We start from the raw sequence: 9624 nt of genomic DNA on the forward strand, positions 1-9624 counted from the left end.
AAAAAAAAATCCTTATTTTTAAAACAGCGACACAAAATTCTGGAAAATCAGCCCACAAACATGGTTGTGGAGTTGTACAACTCCTTCCCCCTCAGCAACACCTTATCCCTCTGGTCTAAAGAGAAAAATGTACAGAGGATAAATTGTTTTCATATTATATGATGTCCCCCAAAATGTGTCATTGTTGGTTGCTTCCTCTGAGTATCAATAAAACAGCAATACTTGATTTGATCCCAAACAAGGTGAAGTCCAAAGCTTTCCCCCTCAGCATTAGCAGGTTTCCCACACACACCACACAATCCCAGTGAATATTTTAATTTCTTGGAAGTGTGGGACATACGTTTTTTTTTCAAATATGTTTTTGGTGTAATTTGGAGGAAGTTTTACAAAGAAAAACAATGTTTTATAATATCTTGCTCTTGCTACTGTTTAAATTTCCACCACTTTGCCGGTAGAGAATACGACAGCTTAATGCATGTTGCCATCAAAATATCTTCTTAATAGCCTAAATTTAATCTTAATTCATTTAAAAATTCTAGTTTTATAAAAGCTCTCCTTTTAGAAACTATTAATTTTTTCTGTCTTTTATTTTATGTCTTTTATTTCTGCAAACATATTTTATTCAATTAGCGTTCTCTCCCTGAAGCACCAATTTCCAAGAAAATATGAACTACCAGAGGGTGAAACAAAATCTAAACTGGGTCTTGAAAGGCATATTTTGTAATAGAAAAATATCTTCCTCCACCTAAAAATATGTAGATGGTGTCTTCTGATTCTATGTTGTTTGTTAGAACAGAGTAGAATTATACAATACATTCAAATTGAGAATATAATCTATAGGTTCTTACTTTTTCTAACCTTTTCTTTCTTGACGTGAACTGAAATGTTGCATGTGACATCATTGTTGGGTTAACCACTAAAATACTAGATTTCTTCAATATAACGTTTTTTCTCTGCAAACACAACAGACTTGAACATTGTGTGTTCTTTCTAAATGAAGTTGATTGAAAACCGGTATCTGTCTAACATGTAGATCTCATCTCTATTTCATTACTTCCATATGTCCATTTTAAGATTGAAGGAGCAAATCAAATTTTGTTCTTTAGGTGAAAAATAAATTCCTAAAACCATAAAGATTATAAGCAAATATAAGATTTTATCCCGTATGGGGACATGTACTAGCAGTTCATCAAATGGATTATACAGATAGGGTAAACTAGTCAAATTCATCCCCTGAAGAGCTTTGCTCTCTTTGTGATATATACTAAAGAGGTTCAGAAGTTGATTTCATAAGGACTTTAGTACTTTACACGGTATTTGCACTAGCCATTGTTAAATAAGATTGATATTCAATATGACTAGTCACTGAAACTAATATCCCTCTTTAAAAATGTAGTTTACATAAATCTATGTAGATGTCCACTCCTGACACAGTGGGGAACTTCCAAAGGAATTCCTCAGCTCAGCTTTATTTTATAGTGAGGAGGGGGGACATGGGGGGCCCAGGAAGAGTTTGGTTCTTTTATGTAAATAACGTTTTTCATTGTTTGTCCTTGCAGTTACTAACTCTGCTTACTAATTAGCCCTAGCCCCTGTCATATCCATAATACATGTTTTCTCCTACTTTTTCTATCGTTAGAGAAATATTACGAACTTTGCTTTAACATGAAATCATTTGAAAATATATTTCTATTGTATGCTATTGTTACACATCAGGTAATTTTTTTTTTCATTTAAAAAGTTAACATCTACCGACTTTTTAATACAAAAACTAATGTTTGTTCCTGAACGTAGTGGAAAGTACAATATATGAAAAGCTTAAAGTATCCTATAGACTGAAGTCTAAAGCTGTAGAAGACTAAAATCTATAACTATTTTGATTTTAACCGTTATCTTTTTTTTTTCCAGGATGAAGGTCGATGTTAGCTAATGGCTTACAAATTAACAGACATAATATTGGAAGAAAAGAATGGAAAAGTTAGGAAATAAGCTTCATACATTTGCACTGAATTTCTGTAGTGAAAATAGACCCCTCTCGGGCAACCAGAGTTCCTTTCACTACAACTTTTCTCCTTTGAACTGGAATTGTAATCGGAATCCACTACATTTGAAAAAAGCAAAAAGAAAAAGGGAAGTGGATCATCCCTTTTGTCTTTAAAAACTGGTTTCAGAAGCAAGCAAAAGCATCAAAATTACTTGCTGTTCTGTACACACGGCTGACTCCTTATTCTGCCTCTCCATAGTGCTAAATGTTTCACCTGTTAAAGAACATGTTGGCCATCTGAGTGTGGCATAGTTTGGATTGTGGGTTTTAGCTGCAGGTGGCAAGAGAGCCTGTTTAGATGCCTGCTTACAGGCTTCCATCATGAAGTGCATAATGTTAGTCTTCAAACCCAAATGTAAAGATGCCAGACTCTAAAAGGAATGTTGTAGGTTCTTGATGTGACCTTTCTTCAGATTTAGTCTTCATCTACAGATTTTTGTTGAAGTGAGAATCTCTTCAGATAAATCCACCTTTTGTTCCCAGCTCTATAGCTTCGGTTTCTTTTTACAAATTTTCTCTCAGGGGAGACACTATATATCAGAGTGACGTGTGTGAATTTACATGGGGTTCCAGAGATGTTCAGAATACTCATCACTGAGTTTTTAATAAAATTTACTGAAAACAAGGCATCCTGTTTCTTTCCCTACAATCAACTAGCACTTTATAAGAGGTAAGCAATAAGATCAAAAGTGTATTCCATAGCAAGTTCTCCAGTGGTTTAGTGACTACATTAATTTTATGTTTTAGTCATCAAAAAATGTCTTTGGAGGTCTGAAAACAAGCTTTTTAAATTCAGGAAATGGCACTCTCTGCTGGTAAGATAGAGGTGATTGTAATCCAATACATTATTATAAATTTATTTTATAATTTAAAACATGTTGTTTATATTCTTTTTTATAATCACAACTATGTTGAGTTTTGTTTAGCAATATGCATCAATCTTTGAAACTGTAACTGAAGGAATTTGTGGGATTTATGTAATCTTTTTAATGTGTTTTTTTTTAAATAAAAGGAATACTGAATGAAGATTCTAATATCCTGTCTTTTTCCATACTTATTACTATAAACTGATTATTTACAGGTGATGTTGAAATCTAGCCTTCTATCCTGATCCAGTCACTAGACCTCAGCTACGAGTCCTGCTGATCTTTTTGGTAATGAAGTAGCAAAAAGAAAGGTTAAGAATGTTGAAACTGTGAAAACGATCTCTTATTATTTCTAGTTAGGAAAAATGAGCCTTGCAGTCTGTCCCAAGGGGCACACTGAGGCTATTACGATCCAAGTGTCTCTCTCTAATCTGGTGGCTTTGGAATCAGGTTTCTCTGAAAGGCCAAGAAGGAATATTTAAGGAGAGGGATGGGCAGTGACTAGGAGATTTTGGAGTCACATTTTCCATCAAAGGTGTCTCTCCTTTGACGAGGTGCTTTGAAATGTGTAACTGTTTAAATATCTCCCACATTCGGTCACAGATGAGACCTTCAAATGCAGGTTCCACAGGGAAGGAAATGATGAAAGGAAGGGATCATAAGACTGAGGAAGGACGCTTGTGTGGTACTTAAACTACAGGAAGAGTAGAGAGACGCGGGTGTTTCCAACTCTGCTTTTGGCTCTACTGCAAATTGCTTTATTTATTTGTACTGCAGTAGCACCGAAGAGCTCCATTTGTGTACCAGGACTCCATTGTGCGAGGTGCAGCACAAACACCGAACAACAACCAGTCTGTTGTAGCTACGTCAATACCCCCTGTCCAGTCAGTCTAGGTCAAAGGTTTTCAACCTGTGGGTCCGCAGACTGTCTAGAATTTCCAAAGAGGGTCGCATCTCCATTCCAAATTATTTAGGGGTCTGCACATGAAAACAAGGTTTCACTGGTCTAGGTCATTGTATTGCTGTACTTTCCGTTAGCGTATTTGGTGTACGCTTGTTTCACTGCACTCCACGTCCCATTTGAAAGCTGGATTTGGTTCAAATGGCTCCTTAGGGACTGCACACCTGAGAAGCAGCTGCTTGTTTTAAATGGTGATAGATGTTTCTTGAAGGCTGGATCCCGCAAGTGTGCTGAGCACCCTCTGCTACAAGGAGTGGATAGTGCTTAGTACCTTGCAGGATGAGATTCTGCAAAAGGATCTTTCTGTTCAGCTTGGGTTACTGTGAAATTATACTGTTAGAATTCACCACCATCCTTCACGTAAGAAAGCTGCGAAGCAGGTAAGCACATCTCGCTGCCGGAAATGAAGAACTATGCATCCCGAATGTTGGTGTTTTGGACAGAGGGACTTTACTACATACTGTTTTGTCTATGGATGTGTATGAGAAACACAGCACAAAGGGAGAGACAGAAAGAGCAGAAAACAAGACAGCATCAGCTGGTAACTACGCTGAGAAAAGCCTAGAAAATGGAGATTTTGGGGGTACTCTGCTAGCTGAAATAGGTTTGGTTCTGCGAGAAAGGAAAGGGACACACAGTTTGCTTCCTCCTGTGTTGAAGGAAACAGGACTTTGAACGTTCTTTGTAAATAAACAAGATTGCACCAAAGGTACCAGACTTCCATCATCAATTTCTCCTCCCATTTGGAACAACCTCCAAGACCCCAAATTTTGGCTAACCGCTCAGGTCAAACAAGATAACAGTATTGACTCAAAACCAAGGTCACTAAAGCTTTACAGTAGAAAAGAGACACAGCAGTACTACTCCCAATCATTTTGTATTTGGACATGTTCACACCAGTCACTGTATTTCTTATATACCTCTGGCATATTTTCCTATAAACTTGTTCACATTTTGTATGTCTATAACATGAACGGAGTATTTCCTGGGGCCTGAGTGAGTGCGGCTGTAGGCTGTTTACTCACTAGATGTTTCCTTTACGGATCTAACTTCAGTTTTGTTATCACATAATTGCCTTGATTATATCTCAAGGGGAACCTTAAATTTTCACAATTGTAATCTAAATTCAGTGTTACTGAATGGTGCCAGGTTAACAGCCCTGCAGACCGAAGTTCCCTGTCCCACTCCATGGGAGAGTTTGGTTCAATCCTCCTTCTATTTGCTGAGAAGGGATTTAAGCTCAGTGGTTGAAGTTGTTCCACTTTAATTAAACTATTGATTGGGCCTGAGCAAGTGTTAAGAGTAAGAAGCCCTCCATAGCACAGTGCTTTGGGTGTTCACCTGGGCTGTCAAACCTGTGAGTTCTGTTCTCCTCTGTGCCTGCGGAAGTGAAGGGCTTTTGGAAAAGTATTTGACACCTCTGGGCACTTTTAATAAAACAGGAATCACTCTTTTGCCCCCTGCAACCAGCTACCTGCCCAGGTAGTGGGAGATCCCAGTTTCAATCCCCCCTCTATGAAGGGATTGGAACAGGGCTCTCTTACCTCCCAGGGACTAGCCCCACCCGTCTCTTCAGCTCCCCTCCCCACCCACCCACCTGCCCCACCCCTCTAGAGGTGAGAGACCCCTGTCTGAGACCCCTCCTTTTCCCAGGAAGACAAGGGCTCCTGTAAAGCAGAGGGGACCTAAACAGGAATCTGCTACCCGGGAGATGGGATTTCCCCATTCAAACCCCTTCTAAAGGGGAAGAGGAAGGATTCTGAACCAGGAAATCCAAACATCTCCCACTTCCTAAACAAACACCCAACTGCTGGACTACAGAGCGATCCTAGCCCTTTTCCTGCCCCAGTTCCTAGTTAAGCAAAGGAGAATGGCTCCAACAAGCAAGACTAAGGGAAATCCCTGTTCAAATGAAACATCTCTGGCATTAGAGGGGAAACTTGAACCAAGCAGGCCAGCACCCCAGGCAAGTAATGGAACCACTGCACTATAGAGAGCTTCTTTGGCCTAAGTCTTGCTTTGGCCCAATTAACAGATACTGAAAGTGGACCAGTGTCAATATGGAAACCTCAGGGCTGTCAGTGTTCAGATCCCATCTCAGAAAGGCCAGAGAAGAGCTGAACAAGGGTCTCTACCATCCCAGGTACTTAGCCCAGCCACTGTGCTGCAGAGGGCATCTTACTGTTGAGTCTTGTTTGGGCCTAATTAATAGTTAAAGTGGAACAGCTTCAACAAAAAAGCCAGAGCAGCTCCCTGTTCAAAGCCTGCTGCACTAACTAGCAGACAGGAGAATTGAACCAGGACTGCTAACAGCCCAGGAAAGCACCCTAACCACTGCCCTATAGAGGGCTTCCCATGATGAAATCTCGCTTTGGCCCAATGAACAGAAAATTCAAGTGGCACAACATGAACACCTCAACGTTGTCACTGTTCAGAGCCCTTCCCATGAGGCCCAGAGAAAAACTGAACCCAGGTCTCTACTATTCTGGGATTACTCATCCCCCCTGCACTAGATTCCAGGGTTGCAGTTGTGCATGTCGTGGGTGCAGCACAGGACTGGCAGGGAGGCTGCGTGGGTTGCTCTCTGAGCTCTGCTGTTGTGTATGAGCTGCCTTGTCTCTGCTATGTCCTAACTTTTAGCTGCTTGACTTTGCAACCAAAATCAATATGAGCAGAGCTCTCATTGTATGAAGTGTCCTAGTGTGTTTTTTTCTTAAATATAAGGCATTTTATTATATAACTAACACCTACTCCCTCTGAACTCTCACCCGGCTACATGGCTGTACAGGCTACTACCACTTGAGCTACAGAACTAACTACATTAACTCACAGCAGTGGAAAGTTGTTATCTCCAAATGGATGAGGGAAGCATGGCTCAGCTCCCCCTCTCTCCTCCACCATCTTCCCCATGGACAGCTGCTGCTCCTGCCCCCTGGCTCTGGGAGGTATAGTAGTAAGAGGAAGCCTGGAGCCCAGGGCCTGGTACAAGGCCTGAGGCCTGAATCAAAGTCAGCAAAAGCCATACTCTGAGCAAAAGTCAGGCCGTGTTGCATGTTCCTTGTCCAGTATGTGAACTTGGCAAAATTGGACTGGCATTGTTAAAACACAGACACCCTAAGTACTAGGCACTAGGTATTCATGTAAACACATTCCAGAAGGCTTGCACAGATACAACCCGACATAGATTCATGGCATAAACATACTCCCTAAAGATAGGGACACACTGACCCCTCCAAAGCTAAGGACAGGACGACAGGACAATAGCTAGAGATGTTTTGTTCGAACCAGCAGGTAGAGTCAGTAACACGTTGGTCACACATCAGGAGTGCAATACGTAACCTGTTTGTATCAATGTAGAAAAGAGGAGTTGTAGGAGCAGCATCTTTGTCCAGTCTAGGGGGCAGCAGAAGGGCCCGGACATACCTGGGTTCGTATCCCTGTGGCGTCTGTGGGGCGCTAGGACCGTGCCTTGTTGACAATAAACCTGGTGGAGCACCTTTGCCTCTGAACCGAGTCTATGATTTTTCTGGGCAGTTCTATCAAGGTCTGCTGAGCTGGGTACCTGCGCAGAGCCAGGACAGCGTTCAGAGACAACAGGAGGATGGTTGTGTAGATCATGCCTTGGTTCTCTCTTCTCCCCTGCCCTCGTGCAGTTCCCAGGGCAGTGTCTGCTTCAATTATTATTTTGGCAGGTTGTCAGCAATTTTCCTGGAGATGCCCGTGAGAGAAGGGAAATGGTAATTTCTAGCAGGTAATAAGTCAGCCAGACCTGAATGGAATTTCAAAGCTGAAAGGAAAAGGTGCTCCTATGATCTGAGGGCTTTCTTCTTGTCATACCTCAGAGGTCCGCTGTAAGCAATGGAGGTGTTAGAATTTCCCAAAGAAGTTCACAAGTATTTTTATACAGGTTGGCACATTTAGGCAACCTAAATATGAATCACTGCCAGCTCCCTCTCTAACTTAGAAATAAATAAAATAGCCTGTTAAGGAAAAAATAAGTCTGGTCACAGTTTGATAAATACCAGCCCACATCCTCTTAGATCACATGGCCATTGCTGTGATCTGGCCACTCCGTTCCACTGAAAGGAAAAGTCTAGAACACTATCTTCATTTCAGAGTAGCAGCCATGTTAGTCTGTATCCGCAAAAAGAACAGGAGTACTTGTGGCACCTTAGAGACTAACAAATGTATTAGAGCATAAGCTTTCTTGGACTACAGCCCAGAAGTGGGCTGTAGTCCACGAAAGCTTATGCTCTAATACATTTGTTAGTCTCTAAGGTGCCACAAGTACTCCTGTTCTTTTTACTATCTTCATTATCTATTTTATATTGTCAATAAGAATTTGGGCTTCCCGTCTGCAAGCTGTGCTGGGTGAGCATAGTCCTGCACCTCTACAGAGCGCCAGTGAAATCAGTGGAGGTTTGTGAAGTCTCATGATCCTGGCAACATACAACAGTTTACAGCAGGGTTAGGCAACCTATGGCACGTGTGCCAAAGGCGGCACGCGAGCTGATTTTCAGTGGCACTCACACTGCCCGGGTCCTGGCTACCGGTCCGGGAGGGCTCTGCATTTTATTTTAATGTTAAATGAAGCTTCTTAAACATTTTAAAAACCTTATTTACTTTACATACAACAATAATTTAGTTATATATTATAGACTTATAAAAAGAGACCTTCTAAAAACATTAAAATGTCTGACTGACACGCGAAACCTTAAATTAGAGCGAATAAATGAAGACTCAGCACACCGCTTCTGAAAGGTTGCCGACCTCTGGTTTACAGGAACAGAACCTGAGATTGTAAACTCAGTCTATGGGGCCATGTCTACACTTAGGCCATGTCTATACTACAAAGTTAAGTCGATTTTATGTAAGTCGACATCCAGCCTCCGATTTAAGCAAGTCAAGCTTGCATATGCTCACTATGCTCATTGTGTCAGCGGAGTGCATCCTCACGAGCAGGGCTTGCACCAATGCACGGAGCGCAGCACTGTGCATGGAGTCAAGTGGAATTTTGGGTTGGGCTTGCAATGCCTCATGGGAGCAAAACATTTGCACGGGTGCTTATGGGAACAAGGCGTTAGCCTCCCATGATGCACTTCCCTTCTTCCCATCCCTGAAATCAACAGCAAACAAACCAAGCCTTTTTCGTGCTTTTTTTCATAAGCCTGGGTTACCCGCACAGATGCCATAGCACGGTAAGCATGGACCCCACTCAGCTGTACACTGTTGTGAACATTACAAACACCTCGTGCCTTATCCTGCGGTATTCACACAGCTGATACAGGAGCCGCCGCACGGAACAATGTGATGCACGCAAGCAGCCCTGCTGGAAACAGAGAGAAGAGCAATTCACAGTTGCTGGTGACAGTCACGCATCACCTTGACACGGCTGAGTTCCTCTTCTGGGCCTGGGAAACAAGCACTGACTGGTGGGACCACATCGTTATGCAGCTATGGGATGATGAGCAGTGGCTGCAGAACTTTCAAATGCGTACGGCCACTTTCCAGGAACTGTGTGAAGAGCTTTCCCGAACCCTGGAGCCCCAGACTGCTACCGGTCAGTGGGGATTCAATTCGGCGTGAGTAAATCTAACATGGGATCTGTTGTGATCCAAGTTTGCAGGGCAATCAACAGACTTCTGCTAAGGTTAGCGACTCTGAGCAACATGCAGGACATAATGGATGGTTTTGCCACAATGGATTTCCCTAATTGCGGTGGGGCTATAGACAGAATGCATATACCTATCATG

Source organism: Malaclemys terrapin, chromosome 4, assembly GCF_027887155.1.
Source record: "Malaclemys terrapin pileata isolate rMalTer1 chromosome 4, rMalTer1.hap1, whole genome shotgun sequence".
NCBI lineage: Eukaryota > Metazoa > Chordata > Testudines > Emydidae > Malaclemys > Malaclemys terrapin.